A 20317-nucleotide genomic window follows, 5' to 3' on the forward strand; every position below is an offset into this window, starting at 1 on the left:
AGCTTGTCAACACACATTGTGCCAGCTATTTTGGTTTAGACCATTTTCCAGCACAATGTTTGGATAGCCTTCAGAGATTAAAGTGAATTGCAGTTGTTTTTAGTTTAAAGAGATGGGTGGGGAAATCCTGAGCAAGACTGGTTTCCTGTGGCATATAGTGAGACACCTGAAAGATAGCACATGAAACTGAATTGTCTATCAAAAGAAAGAAGTGCTGGCAAAGTCAATCCAAATTAAACCCTACAATCCTCTTTTGCTTTTCATTTCTGATGGATTTTGAACATAAACTTTATTTCCTTAAGGAGTGGGGAATGTTGGTGGCACGGCTGAACATCAAAATAAAATGATATTTATTCATTTATTTGCAACATTTATATACTGCTTTTAATCACTGGTTTCAATGAGATATTGCATCTGATAGTGGAGCATGCCTCTCCCTTAAAAAGTAGTGGCAACCAGAGCTAAGCTGCCTTCATCTGCCACCCCCAGCATATTCCCATCCTCTATTATCTACACATAGGCTATAACTAGACTGGAGCAGCTGCCTGGAAAACTTTTGATACATAAGAGATCAAACCCATGGTAGATTAAAAAGGAGACTCAGGAAATAACAGTGTGTTGAGGTCTCATAAAGAACACTGTAACCCATTCAATTCAAGAAACATGTTGACAAATAGATAATGACTCAGAAGAAAGTGACAAAGATACTAAAGGCAAAGGAGACAATTATTTTTTTCATTTAATATGAAAGAAGAAAATCAAGGGGACAGTATGTTGACAGTACTAATGATGAGCGGCAGCCCTTGTGTCACTCAAGCGCCAGGTTTGGTTTATGTAATCCCAATCTTAACCTAGACAGCATCCTAAAAAGCAGAGATATCACCTTGCCAACAAAGGTCCGTATAGTTAAAGCTATGGTTTTCCCAGTAGTGATGTATGGAAGTGAGAGCTGGACCATAAAGAAGGCTGATCGCCGAAGAAGTGATGCTTTTGAATTATGGTGCTGGAGGAGACTCTTGAGAGTCCCATGGACTGCAAGAAGATCAAACCCCTCCATTCTTAAGGAAATCAGCCCTGAGTGCTCACTGGAAGGACAGATCGTGAAGCTGAGGCTCCAATACTTTGGCTACCTCATGAGATGAGAAGACTCCCTGGAAAAGACCCTGATGTTGGGAAAGATTGAGGGCACAAGGAGAAGGGGACGACAGAGGACGAGATGGTTGGACAGTGTTCTCGAAGCTACCAGCATGAGTTTGACCAAACTGCGGGAGGCAGTGGAAGACAGGAGTGCCTGGCGTGCTCTGGTCCATGGGGTCACGAAGAGTCGGACACGACTAAACAATTAAACAACAACAACAACAACCCCAATCTTTCCCTTTGGTGGGAATTTATGTGTGGGCATACAAGCCCAGAGATACCTCTGTTAGGGAGAAGCTCTGCAGAGGCTAGACTGCAGGAAGTGCTGCATCTCCATCTTCAGGAGTCATGCCCATTGCTGATTGGGTTCTCGGCAATGAAAGACTGAAGGGGTGTAAGATCATGACATTGTTTTGTAGCTTTCTTTGGGCTATTTAATAAAACCTTTAGCCTTTAACCTTCACCCCATTCGGGTGTTCATTGTGTTCTGGATGCAAGAAAAACCACTGCACCTTTAAAAATACAATTATCATTATAATTAACTGTAGGTTGGGTTGCCCATTCTCTAGATCAGGTCCCAAGAGACTACGATCTACTACCAATATTAAAAAAAAACTGGCAGTGATCTACTAATTGCTATTGAGGATTGTCCAGAGTTGACTGAGCTTCTTTGAAGGGGGAATGACATGATTCGCTCACCTAAAACTCCACTGCTAAAAAACGCACGCAGCGCTAAAGCCAATCATTGTATTCCCAATCGCCAACAGAAAATGCCAAACACTGCCCACTTGACGCAACAGAGGGACAGAGAGAGGGGAGCGGGAGGACAGAGACATTAATTCCCCAGTTCTTTAAATTCCGTGATCGACCACGATCACCAGGGGAGCTACCTGTTGATCGCAGTTGACCGGTTGAACATGTCTGCTCTAGATGAATGGACAGACCAATAACCTGGATTAACATTTGTATGCATTTTCATGCCTACTTTTCTTATGCATCTTATATGCAGTTTTGCCGCATAATCCATTTTCTCCAAACAATATTCACTAATATAATGTATTCTGCTCATTAATTTCACAGATATACATATTTTTGCATGCATTTTTCCTGAACGCACAAATTGTTGTATGCATTTTTTCTTGGGGAACTGCAACATAAAACTCAGATTGCATTTTGGTTTGCATATTGGGTGTGAATTAGGTTCGTTTGTATTAAAATGAAAAACACATGAATTTCTCCCAATTCCTATTTAATATTGGCCACAACAATGGTGGTTTTGCTTCTCAGAATGGAATGGAATCAACGTTTTGTTGAAATAAATGGCAGATTTCCCACTACTTTTAATGGTTATGGATCACACCCAAGTTTTATTTGTTTGCTTGTTCATTTAAGCTCAGCATCCTTGTTAAACCCTTGAATTTTTGTTCTCCCTTTCATGGATTAGGTGGCAACCCCATGTAGATTCTTTCTCACGCTGACTGGGGAGCAAAGCACTTTTCTGAATAAAGATTGTATAGTGGCCCCCATTTCTGTTAAGAACCTTGCACATGACATACAAAGTAGCCTCTCTGTGATGAAAATAATTGTTCTTGGATAAACAAGGAGATTCTCAGAAAGTCCCAAGGCTATTGGCAGAAGATGTGTTGGCAGCTGTAAGAGAACAATTTTATTGTGGTGCAAGGAACTGTAAGAGGAAATGAATCTGGGATTCTCTAAGTCCCAAACGTTATAAGCTTATGCTATATAAAATTGAGGTAAACATTCTTTATTGCCATGGCTATGTTATTACAAATCTCATTTGTTTGCATAGGGAGATATGCTGTATTTATTGTTTATTTATGTCCACTGTTTCTTACCATGCCTTTTCAAACAGGATATTCAAGGTGATTCCCCCCCCCAAAAAAAGATGGAAGACAGAAATGTTTCACTAATTCTATGTGGGGTACAATAAACAGCTCTTTCCACAAAAGATAATCTAATTCTCAGTCTCAAAGAATACAGTCTTGAACACCTGGTTAAAGATGTGCTGACTTGGTTTTTTTCAGTTCAATTTTACTGCTATTACCAAAGATCGGGGTGGGATAGGCTCTCGTAATTGAGTTCACCAGTGACAAAGGCTGTGCATTGATTGTATACTGAGAAATGGAACTATAGAATCTTATTAATATATCCCTAAACACCATACATTATTAAACAGTTCAAAAGAGCTTAGCCACCATGCCATTATGCCATTGTGAAAGCCACCACTAAAATCAAATAGGCTGGTGGGGAAGCTTTCCAAAGAACACAATATTCTGTGGGATAAAAATAGTTTGGGGGCTGCTTCCCCTAAAATGCTTCTGTCTTGTAAGGCCATATTGCTATGTAAATGTGACTTTTAAGATTAAATCAAGTGTATTATGCAACTGAATCACTGCTTCATTCCATTTTATGGAGGCTTCTTATGGCAGTAACGTAATATTAATCAGTCCACAATGCTAACACTTGATATTTGGGGTTATGTACCCAATTTCTTATGTACAATCATGGGCTCCTTTCAGTTTTTGAGACCCCTAGCCATAAGAAAAATTAAAAATGATAACAGTAACAGAAAGAAAATAGGGCACACGCAAATCTTGTGCCACTAGAACCAACAAATTTTAATGAATATTTATTAATTTGCTATTATTTAGGGTAAAACATCCCAAGGAAGCTTATATCAAAAAAGAAAATTAAATCAATACTACAATATTCCCAAACACACACTCTCTCAATCAGAACCTCATGAATACATCCAGCATTAAAGCATTAAAACAGTAGCAGTGAAAACAATGCAAAGCACCACACACAAAAAATAAAAACAGCCTGAAATAAAAAAGTATTTAAAGTATTGTCTGAAATCCCCCACTCTTGCTTACCCCTGCTGCCACCCCAGACTGTTGAGTGACCATAAAAATGTGCAATTTGCTAAGCAACCTGTAAAAAATAACACTAACATCTATGTTTTAAGGAAATACTACGTACCTTTAGTTCAAGCTCAGGCTTGTCTGATGAAACAGCTCCAGCATGAAGTCATCAGACTATGGAAATATAGTGTCTGCAACCTGAAATAAATGAGAATGAGAGGTAAGCACCTAACTGCTATCAATTATAGCAGCTAATAAAAATTAACCCAGTGAATTCCATTCCAAAGAGAAATAAACACATAAAGCAGTAGTTCACATTTTTTAAAAAATGTATATTTATATTCAGGATCACCCATGGAAAAATATGATGCACATATGGTGACTTCGATTTCGACATCTTGCTTTCTTTGGCATTCCTCAGAGTTGTGCTAGACTCATAGAATGAATTGCCTTAATAAGTCCTATTTTCCCCAACCCCAAGCAAAGAATCAATTGGCCAATTTAAACCTTGACCTATTCCATTTCTATTCTCATCACTCCCTGCTTCTCAGTTATAAAGTACCCAATGGCTTTATAATCAATCTAATGTATGTGATGACAATGATATTGATTGATTTAATTTGTATACCATCCTTCGTCTGACGATCCCAGGGTGGTTCATAACAGAAAATCTGAATACAAAATGCACAAGAAAACAAACAAACAAATAACCCCCTCCCACAAATAAAACTGCTAGAAAGAACTAGACATATGCCATTTATTTATTTAGGAAAATTCTAGCGGACTCAATCCTGGGATAATAACATAATACACAATAAAATCAAATTTATATAAAACCAGTATCACCTTAAAACAATAACAACAAACAGGTGTGGCAAGGGTGCTTAATGCCACAAATAGACAGTTAACTAAAGGCCTGGATGAATAAATAGTGCCAATAACCCATCAATGCCAGCACTTGTTGAACCTTGCAGGTTATTACATATGTTTCTCACATGTTGCCACATAGCGCATGTTTGGCAGATGCAGCACAGTTAATTATGAACCCAGGGCTTAAATGCAGTTGGGTTTTCCTTAATTTTATTTATTTATTTGTTCATATAATTAATGGCTGTTTCAGCCCTAAAAACAGCTTTTTACCTTGTCACTTAATAGGATCTGATTACATCAAAAGTCATAAGATCCAATGGTGGTGGTGGTGGTGGTGTTTTACTATTTTAGTCTATGGTTTAGACATGCAGCTATCACACTGCTAACTAGCATTTCTATCCCAGGTAATAATCCTAACTTCCAGAGGGTAGGACCGGAACAAAAGTTACAAGAAAGGAGATTCTGACTAAACATTAGGAAGAACTTTCAGATGGTAACAGTTGTACAACAGTAGAACAGCCTCCTTAAGTAGTTGGTGGACTTTCCTTCCTTAGATGTTTTTAAGCGCAGGTTAGATGGCCATCTGTCATGGATGTTGTAGCTGAGATTCCTGCATTGTTGAGGGTTGAGCTAGATGACTCTTGTGGTCTCTTCCAGCTCTATGATTCCATAATTCTAAGATTCTAAGTTCCCCATTTGAACATTATGCCTGAAAAGGAACATGTGCAAGGTTCTTCAAACATCTACTTTTCAATGTTTTTTGCAACTTATAAACCCATCAGGAATTTGCACATGGTAGGCATAAGTTAGCTTTTCTCTTCTCCCCTCCCCTGTCAGTAGTGAGCCAATATCATGCCATGTTGAATTAGGAAAAGGGATACTTATGTTGAAGTCCTCAGATTCAAGCCACAGAACACATTTACTTGTCTTGGGATGCTAAGGAAGAGGAAGAGAAGGGAACCATGTAGGCTGCTCTGAGCTTCTCAGAGAGAGGGTGGGATTAAAATGTATTAAACAGATGAACAGAATTTCTCCAGATTAGCTACCATTCATCTGTCATGTTTCCTCTTCACACAATCATAATTTATGCATTTTGAGATGGGCAGTAATTTGCTACTAATTCTACCGTTATTGTTCCCTAAGAATAGTGATGAGGCTGAGGAGGAATCATTACTTTGCAAAACTCCATGGTTTAGGGGAGTTTATCAGAACAATAAATATTAGAAGCAAGCCATGTTGCAAATTTAGCATCACTCAGAAATTTTATATTTTAGTTTTAGATTTCAACAGCTTCATGTATAGAACTAATGCATAGGGCAGAGATGAGTGCGTCACATGCAGTTTGAATCACAGGAGGGGTGGCCAGATGCCAACCTCTGCCCTCCCAATGTCTGAATTTTCAAGCTAAGACAAATAATCCATCTGGACATCTTAAAGGGAAGGAAGGTGTATCCTAAGTGCTCTTCTCCAGCCAGTTGAAATTAACACTGAAATTGGATAGCTTTAAAGTCACCCGAATTATAAGGGAGGATGTTGAAAGGAATCAGCAAAATGCCTTCAAAACTATTTTTTCCTCTCTTGAACGTGGGTCTCAGTTGAGTATGTGAACCTTTCTTTATGCTGAGCTGACATTGGCTCCTCATGACCTCAGATCACAGTAGGTGTTAAGGAGCAGAGGTTTCTCCGGGAAGTTCAGGGGTGGTAGAAATGTTTTGATTCTGCAGCTGAAGAAAGGCTGCCAGGATCTTGCAAGCAAGCAGCGGAATATTGTATTTGTTTTTATAGTGTGGTCATTATTTTTCTCACAATGTGGTTCCTGCAATCTTTGAAGTCTTTTGACTCCTTTAGTCTCTGGATAATGGCTGACATGGCTTGTTTGCTTATTCATGATGCTGTCTCTTTCGGGAGAGGGGTTTTTTTTCTTCTGCTGCTGCTGGTGCTATATCCTGTTTTATACAATCCTTAGCCACAGCTAGCAAATAACAGCCAGGAAGCCATAAAACACTACTGAAGATCTTCCTTTCAGTTTCTGTAACTCAGTGATGGAAACCATCTGTGATAATTAAATAGAAGTGGACAAGGTTTGGAAGGTTTCTTGTGATTCGTTTCTGAGGGTCAATAGATACTGAATGTTTTTCCTTCACAGAGATGGCACCATAAAGGCAGGGAGGGGGAATGTATGTGTACTGTACTGCCACTTGTGAATTATTATTGTATGAGTCTTTATTTTACTATGAATTTACAACCTGAATGTTGCTATCACTGGGGAAAGCCTGAGGAGAACTAATTCAACAGTGGGCCTTCTCAGTTATGAGCTGCATTCTCCTCAGAAATCCACTTGGCACTACCTTTTGCTTACTTTTAGCAAACTGAAAACATGTATTTTATCATCAGGCTTTTGATGAATAATATTTCTGGACCTTAAAATGTAGTTAATGGATGGTTTTTAACTGATTTAAATTTATTATTGTTTGTATTTATTCTTGTAACCTTTACCTGAGGTCAATGGAGAAAGGGTGAGATATAAATTATAAAAATAAATAAATACAACTCAGAAAAATGCCTTTTTGTGGCATTCAGCAGCATCTCTGGTATCTAGTTGTGAAAAACATAAACTTTTCAAACTACATTTCTCTAGAGAGCTATTATTTTATTGTTGGCATGCACGGTCGGCTTAAGAAGACTTGGCATCTCAACACAACATCATTGAAACAAAGAAAATGAAAGCTGCCAAGATAGAGCAGATCCTGTGGGGACCTAGAATGGCCCATTGCCTGCCTGGTGTGTCCTCAACTCCTGGATCTCTGTCCAATTTCTCTTTACTTGTGGCAACAGTCACAAAATTCAGTATACAATTATCCTATTGATTGCCAGCCGCTCAACTAAAGTCCTTAAGCAAAAACATATTTAACAAATGTCTTAATAAAGCTAAAAGCATCTTTAATGATGTGAACCAACAGTTCCTGAAAAAATCCGTAGCATTACCCAGATTCAAGGATTAAGCATCAAACAAACAGAAACAGTTGCTATGTTGCTATTGTCTTTAATCCTTCTTGAAATGATGGCGTTTGTTTTTCAGATGTTACATTATGACAATATTGCCTTCTTAGCAATAAATTACAAAGAAAAGCATTAATTCAATATAATGACTAATATAAGACCCCCAACAAGTGGTTTTTTAAAAATAAAAAAGCTTGTAATTCATGTTAAAATTTCATCTCAGCATGTGTAGACCACACAATGTGTCAATGTTTGTTCTTTACATAAAATAAGGACCACCGGGGGATTTTAAATTGTGCACTAGTTGTAGAAAAATTACTTCTGCAGCAAATGTGAAGCAGACAGACAGACAGAGATTTTTGGCTGATCCAGTAGTCCATGGACAGGGACATCACTTAGGCTGCCAGAAAATGAATCTGCTAACTCAATTTTTGTTCTTCAAATCATTCTATGTTTCTCAATATATTGCCCTCTGCTGCACTGATTTTCCCACTCATTTTCCTCCATAATAGGCCGGCTGATCACTAATACATATATTCTGCTTCCAGACAAACCTAGAGACCCAAACAATTCTGAGGCAATGAATAAAAACATCTTAAATACAGTGTTCGGTTTAGCTCCAGAAAATGCACACCATGATATAACATAATAGATGGAGTTTTGGGACGATTTTAACATTATTTCACCACCACCACCAGTTCCAAATATGAAGGCTGCCAAAAGGCACTCACTCATGTCAACATTTCATGTGATGGGTTAAAACCTAAAAGCTTCTTAAGCCATGTGCCACCCATGTGCGTGCATTGTCAGCATGCCAGTGTGGTTGCTGACATCACTGGAAACATACAGTATTGGTGCAAGGACACTGCATACTATAAGCAATCATATGACATGAGAGCTTTTCAAAGTTTTATGCCCACTACATAGAGCCAACATGGACTGGTGCTTTTTGACAGCCTCTACAAACCTCTACCCACAAAACTTCTTATTCTTGTCTTAATCATGGTTAAAAGAAAAGAAGACCTAAGACAACAGTATCCTTTGGGAGCAAAAGCACTTTATAATATGAAGAGGATCATCTGGGGTTCCTATTGTACTGCGTTTTTGCTCCCAATGCATCTTTTTATGAACATTAAAAGAGTAATGGAAAGTTTTGTACAATGACTGTAGTAGTGAAACTCTATGTTGAAATCTTGGTAACAGTGGCTTCACATACAGGTTTTGTGCTCATTTAAACGGACTCAACTTGTGGCTGATTTGGACAGGCATCAAATTATCTTATTGCTAAACTTGCTGGCCCTCTAGTTCCCAAGTTCTTCTCTCGCCTCTCAAAAGTAACTAAAAACTGATTTAAATTGTAATTTCCAGATCTTTCTAAACAAGTAGACAGCATCATGAGTTTAACTATAGTAATGATTTATTCAGCACATCTCCAAACTTATCACAACCTTAAGGATGTGCTGAGCAAGGAAATAGAGAATTATGTGTTGGAAATACAATTTTGCTACCAGCTTGCAATTCAAGTTTTACTCCTCCTGATTTACAGAGGGACAATCCTAGAAAAATATTGTGGAGTGGGCTCCCACAACTACCACTGATGACCACATAGGTCACAAAGGTATAAACACATGTATGACCCTCATTCAAATGGGCACTGACTAATCCAGTTTATTTTCTCCAAGACCAGCTCTGATCTCATTCACTTAAATGGGAATTGCATATAAGGCAACATTTATAGGCAGTGTTCTTCCCCTGTCACTCAGTAAACAATCTTGTACTTGTATACAAATTAAAGATTGCATCCTCTGCCATGCAACGTGAATGAGCAAGAAAATCCAGTAAGATACCAAAATCATAGAAGAAGAAAAAGAATAAGTACTCGTATTTTTGCTCTATTTCCTCTCTACCACCATAGCTCTGATAGAAAGACACATAGCCATTGTCCCCTGAAGTCCTTAGGGTTTCTATTTCTTATATAAGCCTGATTCTTGATTGGCAGATGTGTTTGCATATATTACACACACACACACATGTGCTCACTTAATGTGAGGGTTGGAGTTCATAGCACTGGCCTAGTAGTCTGTTATTTTTTCCTGTGGAGACTGCACATATCACTCCTCTAACATATGTAATGCCTTGTGGCATAGATATCTCCATACATTTTTGTGGGTGGAAAAAAAAGCCACCAACTCATCCTACTTTTACTAACGTGAGCCCAATGGATGTCCTGGGCTGCCTCCCACAATCATCTAGTTCAAGTACCTAGTTCTGCAACAACACAATAGTTCTAGCTGCAGTCTCAGAAAGATTATTTGGAGGAGGGACAGAATCCAACTGAGGGAGACATGGTGAGAAAAAGACAGTGAAAGTCAGATGAGCTTCTAGCAGTATTCAGGGCCAAGGTTATGTCCTAAGATATGTGCCCTAACTCAGTATTTGCTAGTCCCATGCCTTCCAGATGTTGCGGAAGGGCACTGGGTTGGTGAAGGGTACCCTAACCCATTTCATCTTAAGCAGTAGCTATCACATAGGAATTCAGACACAGATGGATAGCTAAGTGCATCCCACACATTTACATGGCTGCTACTGAGTGGGAGATAATTTATGGTGATTAGTACAAACTGTGAATGGGAATTGTTCTGAGAAAAAATACTTGCTCTTCTTGTGGGCTCTTGCCACTTACGTCAGTATGGAAAAGATAACATTAATCTGCAATGATTTTACTACATACTTTTGCACTTTAAGATTTTGCATTTATTCCCAGGGGGTGCAGAATGTTTGATCTGGGAAACGACTGCAAATTAAAAGGATCACTTCTGAATGATTCAATTGGACTTCAAAATCAGATGTTCAATTCAAAGTATACATATTTTACTGCCATAACTTTTTAAAATGAAAGGGAAAAGAAACTGCTAGAATTCACTTCAGATTACAGTGGTACCTCGGGTTACATACGCTTCAGGTTACGGACTCTGCTAACCCAGAAATAGTAGCTCGGATTAAGAACTTTGCTTCAGGGTGAGAACAGAAATCGTGCTCCAGCGGCGCAGCAGCAGGAGGAGGCCCCATTAGCTAAAGTGGTGCTTCAGGTTAAGAACAGTTTCAGGTTAAGAACGGACCTCCAGAACGAATTAAGTACTTAACCCAAGGTACCACTGTACATGGGTATGGTAACTGTGAGCACTTGATAGTAGCAGATGCGGATGAACAACAGGCCAGAACCAGAATCTATTACACAGGAACATAAATGAGCTCCAGCAACTCCTATATAACTGGTGAATATGGGACTCTGGTTTGAAATTGTGGCATAACTAGTCAGAACAAAAGAATGGTAATATGCTGAATGCTGTCGGTCTTTGCCATCTAAGTCACCAGGAACTACATTGTGATAAATACCCTGAAATAAGGATAGAAAATGTAGTGTTCTGAATCTTAGATATGTAGGATGCAGTTTGCTCAAGCCCTGCATGCTTACAATGATGATATTGCCCATCAGTACTAAATACAAATTGCACACCAAGCAAAGCATTTTTCCTCAATTTAAGAAAACAAGGGAAAATGTGGGTGAAAATAGAATTGCTGTTGCAGTGTATGAGTCCCATTAATTACCCAAACCAACTGCTGTCAAAACGTGTTGGGTTCCTCCACACACGCACACACATTTGGAGCCTTCTTGGCCTTCATTCAGTCTGTCAACCTACTAGCAATAGAGACACATGAATCTGTCAAAACAGCTCAGAGAACTTCTGTATGGACTTTGCCCCCCTCAGCAGTCAGAAGGTTCCTGTGCCTAAAATAACTTGATCAAGTATGCCAAGTGTAAGCATTAGAATTGACTTTTAAAATGCATTCTATAATTTGTATATGATGGGAGCTTGTCTATCACTTTAGAAACATTCAGCTTTCAATAACAGAGTGGGGGTGGCAAAGTAAGAGCACAATAATTCTATTAAGCTTTTAACTTGTCACAAACCCCTGCCAACATGCCCTGCAAATTAATATAATTATATTTCATCCTATGGGCCAAAGTGTACTCCAGCTAACTGCACAATCCAAACCAAATCTACTCAGAAGTCAGATTGAATTCCCAGGTAAGTGTGGTTAGCATTGCAGCCTAAGCCAGACTGAACTAATTTAGAGTATTACGTAGAGTTTATTTCAGATTTCAATTCTTTGTACACAACCACCAACCCTTGAACAGAATCTGTCTTCTCTCATGGCACTCGTCAGTTACTATATTTGATGTTATAGGCTAGGCAGCAACACAATGTGAAGAGGCCAGTATTTTCAGAATAATCATGAGGCAGAATATCAATGCCTAAAATGAAGTTTATTTACCTGCTCACTGTTAACGTTACTTGATTAGACATTTATAGGGTCTGGCCTGGCAGTTCCCCCACCCCCCTTCACAGAGCTACAATTCCCAGCCTCCTTAACAAACAACAGCTCCCAGGATTCTGTGGGATGTAAAACACAGGAGCAGTCAATTACAACATTCCTAGAGTGTACATGTGTAGACATGGGGAGGGATGTTTGTCCAGCCAGCAGGTGAACTTCCTGGGACAGACTTCCTCCGCATGTGACCAGAGGTGGGTGTGGCCTTACCTGTGCAGGTAATGATAAAAGCACAGGGCAGGGCAGCCATCTCTCTCTCTGCCATCTGCCTTCGAAGAAGTAACATCTACTAAAGATGCTCTCTTGGCTCCCAGCCAAGAGAGCAGAAAGGGACTATCTTCTTATAAGATAGATTCTAAATGTATATTACCTTATTAAGCCTGTCTGCCTTCTGGGATCCGATTGTGAACAGAATGTAAACTCTTTTTATACTTTTATAAAAGACTGTGTCGTCCCTTGTATTTTAGGAGGGAACAAAGGGGAAATTACCAGAGTAATTGTTATAGAGGTTCTAGCGAACCTGAGCACATGTTACCGTTGCGAACTTAAAAGGGGAATGTCTTACTCTGCTGATATTTTGGGAACTTGTTAGCACAAGTTGGATAAGGATATAATCTCACAATATATCCTCTCCTGCATCCCTGAACATCCCCACAGATTCTTTGGGGAAAGTCGTGTGCTTTAAATGCGCAGTGGATGTGCTTTAAATGCAAGGTGTGGATTGTCCTTTAGGCTATCATCCAGAATGCTAACAGCAAAATCTGCATTGCCATAGCTCTTGGGATCACAGTAACATAACAAGCTGCCCAGCACTGATTCAGACCAGGGATCCATCTCATCCTCTACTGTTGACACGGACTGGCAGTAGTTCTCCAAGGTTTCAGGAAGGAGTCTTTCCTGAGTCAACCTGGAGATGCCATGGACTGAGCATGGAATCTGCCTTTGAAGAGTAAAGCAAGTGCTGTAACTCAGGGCTATAACCCTTCTTCATAAATATTGCAATGCTGCTTGCAGAAAAACTGAAGGGACAGAAAGAGTGATTTGCATATTTTAAATTTGGCCAAGATGGGTTTTTTAAATAGCTAACAGTTATTAATCATTTAGTAAATGGAAGTAGGTCTACACCACACGTATTACAAAGAACTCCTTGCTGCACGAACTGATCTCAGTTGTATATGCTCACTGCCCCTTGCGGCACAGCAAGTTTAAATGAGATGCATCCTGCCGCCGGTTTCAGAGCTTTGCACCAATTTTCAGCTTTTTGTTATACCAATCCCAGAGAGAAGTATCACAAATCCACGGTAATTTAGGCTACTACATGTGCAGTATGAACATAGTGCAAGCAAGTAGGAGCGAGAAACAAAAACGTATAGAAAAATATATCCTCTGCCGCAGGTATTGTGAGAAGCATGAAAATCTTATTACGTTTGGGTGTGAGGAATCAACAGGAAGGAGAATGCACCACCTTGCCATGAGTTTTTCCTTTAAAACAAAAATATGACTGTTGAGAGGGTTTTGTTCTTCCTGCTTATTAGAAGTAACCTACACTATGAGCAGAAAATCCACAACATGGGGTGGAGGAAGATCCTGTCTGAGCTGGGAAGAAATGAATAAGAAATATGCATTGCCAAGCCATTTAAAATAAAACTTCTAGAGCCTCTTTAAATTGTAACATCTTGAGTAAAGAAAAGTGCTGAATTATGTAAAAGCAGGCAGGGAGCCAACATCTGGCAACAGTAAAATTGTTTTGGAGGCGAGCAGTTTCCATCCAGCACGGAGACCTGGGTCCACGCAGCACAGGATAACGGATCTATGAAGATGTACAAGAGCTCTGGTTGCCAGAAGGATACCCTGGGCTTTGAGTGAAAATTTTTCTGTCATTTGATCTCCTAACACAGCCAGCTGAGATGAGTTATGCTTCCCCCCACCAGGAACCTCGAAAGAATTGTTCAAACCATACACTCATTCCTGCTGAATTGGAAACAAATGCCACAGCCGCACTGTTGGGCTTTGAAATCAAATTCACCCCAGCTCTTCCTAAACTTCTGTGAAGGAAACAAAGCTCTTTCCTGTGTCTGCCACTTTAGTCTCCACGGACAGGCCTCCTCTCTGCTGTGCCCCTCATCTCCTCCGCCACCACTAGCAGATTGCAATCTTTCATTCCAGAAGGCCACATCACAGACTTGCCCCATGTGTTAACTATACTCTGTTTGCTGCCATTAGGTCATGCCATTGGGAATGGAGTCTCCTAATTAAGCCCAGAGTATGGGGAACAAGTAGACTCCTCAAGACTGCACTGATCATGCTGCACTGATCATTCCGCTGCTTCTCTCCCCTGCAGGAAAGTAAACCTGATTTACTAGCTGCAGTGTTCATGCCAGGGGACTCATATACTCATTGAGCTGCACCTAAGCATTGGGTAAAGGTAAAGGGACCCCTGACCATTAGGTCCAGTCGTGACCGACTCTGGGGTTGTGGCGCTCATCTCGCTTTATTGGCCAAGGGAGCCGGTGTACAGCTTCCGGGTCATGTGGCCAGCATGACTAAGCCGCTTCTGGCAAACCAGAGCAGCGCACGGAAATGCCATTTACCTTCCCGCCGGAGCGGTACCTATTTATCTACTTGCACTTTGACATGCTTTCGAACTGCTAGGTTGGCAGGAAAGCATTGGGTACATGAACCATATACGCAGTAGCTATGGGTAATAGCAATGCACCCTACTCTGAGAGCTTCACTGCTAGAAACCACTGGGTTTCCCAGTATCCATGCAAATGGCAGCTGCTCCATTAGGATGAATGGGGCATTGCCCCACAAGCCTCAGCCTTCCCCTGCCTGCCTGCCTGCCTTCTTACAGCCAGTCTATGGAGTGTGGTGGCTGGGAGTTTCCTCCTTCTTAGTCTCAGTGTTGTCCTTGTAGAACTCTGCTGGGAGAAGGAGAATATGCTAAAATTGGTTTGCTTTCCCTGTCATTGGCTCTGGCTCCACCTGTTTCGGGGCTCCTCGCCTTCTTCCCCAGCAATCCCCTTGGGCACTAAGCCACCAACGAACCACACCAGCACTTGGCAATAGGCTGGCTACAATAACCTTTTATGTGGTGGAACCCCAATTTTGGAACACCCTTCCCAAGGAGATAGGGTGCTACTATTACACTCTTTCCGCGGCATGTTCTTATTTGTCCAGCCATTTAGGTGCTTTTTAATCTAGCCTGCTTTTTGTTTACTCCACCCTGGAGTAAGGGATAAAGGATGTCTAAGAAATATTTGAAACACATAAAGCAATCTCTGTCCCAACAAGGGCCAGTCTTGCCATTAAGTAGGGAAAAAACACCTCAGGGAGTGATGGTAAGTTGTGGGGGGGGGCAGAGCTGTACATCCCACACACCCTGTCCTGCAACTCCTATGCTAGCCTGGTGCCCCAAAAGGCAGTGGAGGGGGCTGCCCTGTCAGCAGCAGTGAAGTAAGATTCAACTGCCATTACGTCTGTGGAGTGATGAGACAGGCATCATCTTGTCTACCTTGGGTAGAACAATATCTTGCACCAGCCACAGTCCCAGCTAAGGGCTATCCCAAGAGTTCGCAAGCTTAATACAATAGAGAAGCAACCTTTGATAGTGTTGCACGTCAGCCCACTATCTGAGAGGTGCAAAATTCCAGGGGTTCCAGGCATTTACCCAGGTTTCAGGTTTCCTTCCGGAAATGAGACACAGCTGAGACTGTGGTGTCTTTATGATAATAATGGTTTATTTACACAAATATACAGCCTGAGCCTGTGATGGAGGGGTTCACAGCATTAACACCCCAAAGGGGTCTTGTTTCTTCCATAGCCACAGACTTAGATTAAAGCAGAAATCAAACTTAAAGCATCTCAAATGTTACTCTGACTCTCTCCTGCTTGTTACTTTACTTCTAGGTCACATCACTGCAACTCAACTATAAACTCTGGCTTCGTTCTTCTAACTAATGGTGTGCTGGGGGAGGGGCCATACCCATTTGCCATCTCACAGAGCCCATTTCCTTTGTTTTCCTTAATGACCCATCACCCAGACCTCAACACCTCAACACCGTAAACTAGCTTGGCTTATAGTCGAGTACTTGCTGGATCCAGGGGTTAGAAGAATCTCACATTCAGCCAACTTCCTCCCCCACTCTCCCAAAACCCCTCCTAACAATACACAGAGAGAGAGAGAGAGAGAGGAGAGAGAAATTGTCTATTGTAACCAAAGTTCCAACCAAATTTGGCCCTATGGTTCCCGATGTAAAGGAGCAGGTTTTTGTCTATGTTTGGATACAACTGGATGCTGTTGTGAATCAAGATGGTAGACTTAACCTTTCAAAGATTTTAACCACTGATTTCAAAACTGCATTGATATTTTTATTTATTAGAATTCTCAAGCAATGGCATGTACAAGGCTGCTTGTGTGTGTGCTGTGCAAAGCAGCAGTTGCATGATCTGTTGGGCATTATGGAACAATGGAAACAAAGAACAATAAAATTTCTGAAAGTGAGAATAGGGACATTGTTCCTAGCATGACCATAATACTCATGGTCTCCCATCAACCTAGAGCTGCAGGAGAACAAAGATCTTAGAGGACCTCTTCTCAGAAATCAGTATGATGTCTGGCATTATTTACAATTTATTCCAGAGTTCATTTACAAAAAACACAGTTGGTTCCTGTTAAGTCAATAGTGGGATAGCTTCACAGACATTTAAATGTAGAAGAATCCTTGCTGACATCTCTACATGAGTCCTTGACTTTCAGTGCCTTTTGGAAATAAGAAATGGCCAGGAAACATTCAAATGTAGAATATCAAAGCTACTCTATTGTAGGTTAAACATCTGCTGAAAAACTGACTTTGTTATTTAACTTTTATTAAGAAAAACACCCAATGTTAGTGAATACATTTGTCAATAGGTCTTCTTTCCCAACTGTGCTCTAAATTGTTAGACAGAATTCCACAGTGAATAGGAAGACACACAAGGCTCAGTCTGTGCAACAACATAAGACTAACCATACAGGTTCTTTCAAAGTTAACAAGCACATAGAATTGCAGATGCTTATCTGAACCATATCCAAACTTTCCAAAGCCCTTAAGACTGGTAAATTGGGCATGAAATCTCATGAGGCTTTCAAGCAAGATTTCATGGACTTCCTGCTTGCAGCCAAAAGTACAACAATAATGAGAATGGGATACATCAGCAATTTGTTTTAATGATCCTAGTTAAAAAGCAAACAGGTGAGCAGCTGTATGTTCTTCTTTGCTTCAAAATGTATTATAGTAGCCATATTCCTGTGCATGTAATGCTGAGTCTGGCACAACTGCACTGGCTATCAGTTAGTTCCCAGGCTCAATTCAAAGTGCTGTTTTTGACCTATAAAGCCTTATACAGCTCAGAACCCCAGCACCTCAGGAACCACCTCTCCCCACATAAATCAACTTGGACCCTGCAGTCATCATCTGAAGCCCCTTTGTGTGTGTTCCCTCCACAGGAGGTTTGGAGGGTGACAGCATGAAAACAGGCTTTTTCAATCATGCCCCTCCCTCTGTTTGTGGAATGTTCTCCCCAGGGAGATATGGTTGATGCCCCTCTCATCTATCCTTGGGCAAGACTTTTATCACAATGGGGTCATTCACGTCCGATTGGTCTGTATGCTTGACACATTAACTTCTGCTCATTCCCAGTCATAGATATTCATTGTGATACCACTGTTTGGCAAATATGTCAGTGGATTTTGATAGAATGTCTCTAGAACATTAAAAAGGACTTTGATAAGCTTGCTGCTCCATACCCAGACTTAACCATAATTTGGTCTCAGCTGTTGGAAAGGCGCTGCTGGCGTGCTTGCCCTGACCTATTAACAGATAGTGATATGGCACCCTGCCATCACCTTTGACCAGGAGGTCTTGTTCTGTAGCAACAGGGTACACCTTTCCAATGCTGGCATGATATCTGGTTGAATGGTATTACAAAGGGCATCAGGGATCGGTTGCAGGTGTGAGGGTGTTGGTGGTGAGCCCTTTGGGCTCAAGTGGCAGTTAGGCATTGGGTAAAGCAATTGGGTGTGGATTCTGTCCAATGCCCAGACATGGGATTGGGCCATGCCACAACCCCAATGGGGACTCCTTGGGGTGCCCCTATTTGATGTAAGTTATAGGGCTCCCCTAGTGGTGGTTTACCCTTAGTTGGACTCCCTGCAGATGGCGGAAGTCGAGATAATAGCCTGGCTTCACCCAATGCCTAAGCCAAACCGCTCGCATCTGTAACCCATAAAGTTGTAGCCTATTTGATCCCATAAACCTAAATACTCATGTCCGTGTGTTTATTAATCTCTAGGGAACTGCGAGTCACGGGGCCTTGGCACACAAGTCTGCTCACCTTTCTTAGTGGGCAGTGTTGCAGCCAGGCATCCGGGTCCCTGCTGTGATTTGGCTTAGGGGCCCCCTTGTGCCAACCCAAGCCGTGTCACCGGCACTGGGCAGAGCCATGCCAAGAATGGCTCTGCTGGCCAATCATTGCCAGCAAGGGGCGTGGCCATGGCAGTCTCCTCTCTCATCCCTTTTCGCCGGATCTCCCAACCCACCTGTAGATATTCTACTAGCACTTGTACAAGAGTTCACAAAAAAAGCAGCACTAATACAGTTCTCCTTTCCCACATGGTTCTTTGGATCCAAGCCATTATCTTATCACTTGCAAATTGAATAATGATAACATCCAGACAACCATTATCACAAGCTTGACAAATTTGGCATTTATTTGACTGTCATATATAATTTTGATGCCTATTACTTTTCTAACATTAACCCTGATGTCTTCCTTATGTAACGGAATTATTCTGTTTATTCCTATCGTCCTATACCATACATGCCTAAGACAATGTTTGCTTCTTCATGCCTTCTACATTTCCATTTCATTGTTTTTGCTGTTGCTCTCCTTGGTTTAGTTCCTACTTAAATATGTAATTAAAATTTTTTTTTTAAGAAAGAAAGAAAAAAGATATTATATTAAGGATAATATATTAACCCCAGTGTTTATAGTACATGAATAACCAGAATTTATAAAGATACTTAAGTAATCTGTGAAGACCTCTCAGCAAACACACACATAACTGTATTATTCTCTGGAAATAAAACAGTAAAGGAGCCCTTTTAAAAGCATTCATTTGGGATTATGTCCTTTGTTAGGAAGCTTGTTGGAATAATGCTGCTAATTGCTTATAATTTTATATCAAATCTTCCTCTGAAAAACAGCCATGTGCATCTTTAGATTCGTCTATTCATGGTAAAAATTTGTATATGGCTCTTCCTTCTTAAAAATTCATGAAGCAGAGAATGAAACAGAAGCATACCTACCATATCCATGCATTTTTAGCTTACACAACAAAATAACTATTGATTAAATTGCCTATATTACGGTCTATATTATGCCCCCACACCTAATCCAGACTGGCCTGGACAACACCCAACTTGGATACACCGTCAAATCAATTTGAGTAAACACTGCATCCCTCTCTGAATCTGGTGCACAGCCCTAATATATATGCCATGTCTAATAAATGAAATGTGGGTGTTTACCTTCTGAATTAGTTCAAATACATATAATTCTAATGGTCTAAACTGAACTGTGCCACTGAGAGAAATTAATTTAATAGTAAAACATCATCATCCAGTCTGAAAAACAAAAGGGAAATGCAGGCTCCTACAATTCAACTTATTTATTCGTTTAGCATTTTTCTTTATTTTACTTTTCTGCCAGAAGGAGGCCTTCAAAGTAGCTTACAGACATGAAACCACAATACAACATCACAAAAAATGTTTTAAAACATATGTAGGGGCAAGTTGTCAATAACTCTAATGCAGAAGTCTTTCTCAACCTGGTGTCCTCCAGACTGCCATGCTGGCTGGGGCACATGGGAGTTGTTGTGTGAGTTCTGAGGGACATCAAGTTGAGGAAGACCGTAATACAGTGGCAAAACCAATAATAAAGAGCTAAGCAGAAAAAAATCACTCAGGGTAAGGGCTCAGCAAAATGCT

General features: G+C 40.6%; 1 long non-coding RNA gene across 3 annotated transcripts in view; it reads right to left on the reverse strand.

Annotated features, from left to right (window-relative positions):
* LOC310766460 overlaps window positions 1-20317 on the reverse strand; it is a 132800-nt gene that overhangs the window by 70856 nt on the left and 41627 nt on the right. For all 3 annotated transcript variants that reach the window (XR_014550165.1, XR_014550166.1, XR_014550167.1), the window contains exon 2: window positions 4141-4220. This is a non-coding gene — a long non-coding RNA (uncharacterized lncRNA). The remainder of the gene's footprint in view (window positions 1-4140; window positions 4221-20317) is intronic.

The sequence above is a fragment of the Podarcis filfolensis genome (genome assembly GCF_964270895.1).
Source record: "Podarcis filfolensis genome assembly, chromosome: 7".
Lineage (NCBI taxonomy): Eukaryota > Metazoa > Chordata > Lepidosauria > Squamata > Lacertidae > Podarcis > Podarcis filfolensis.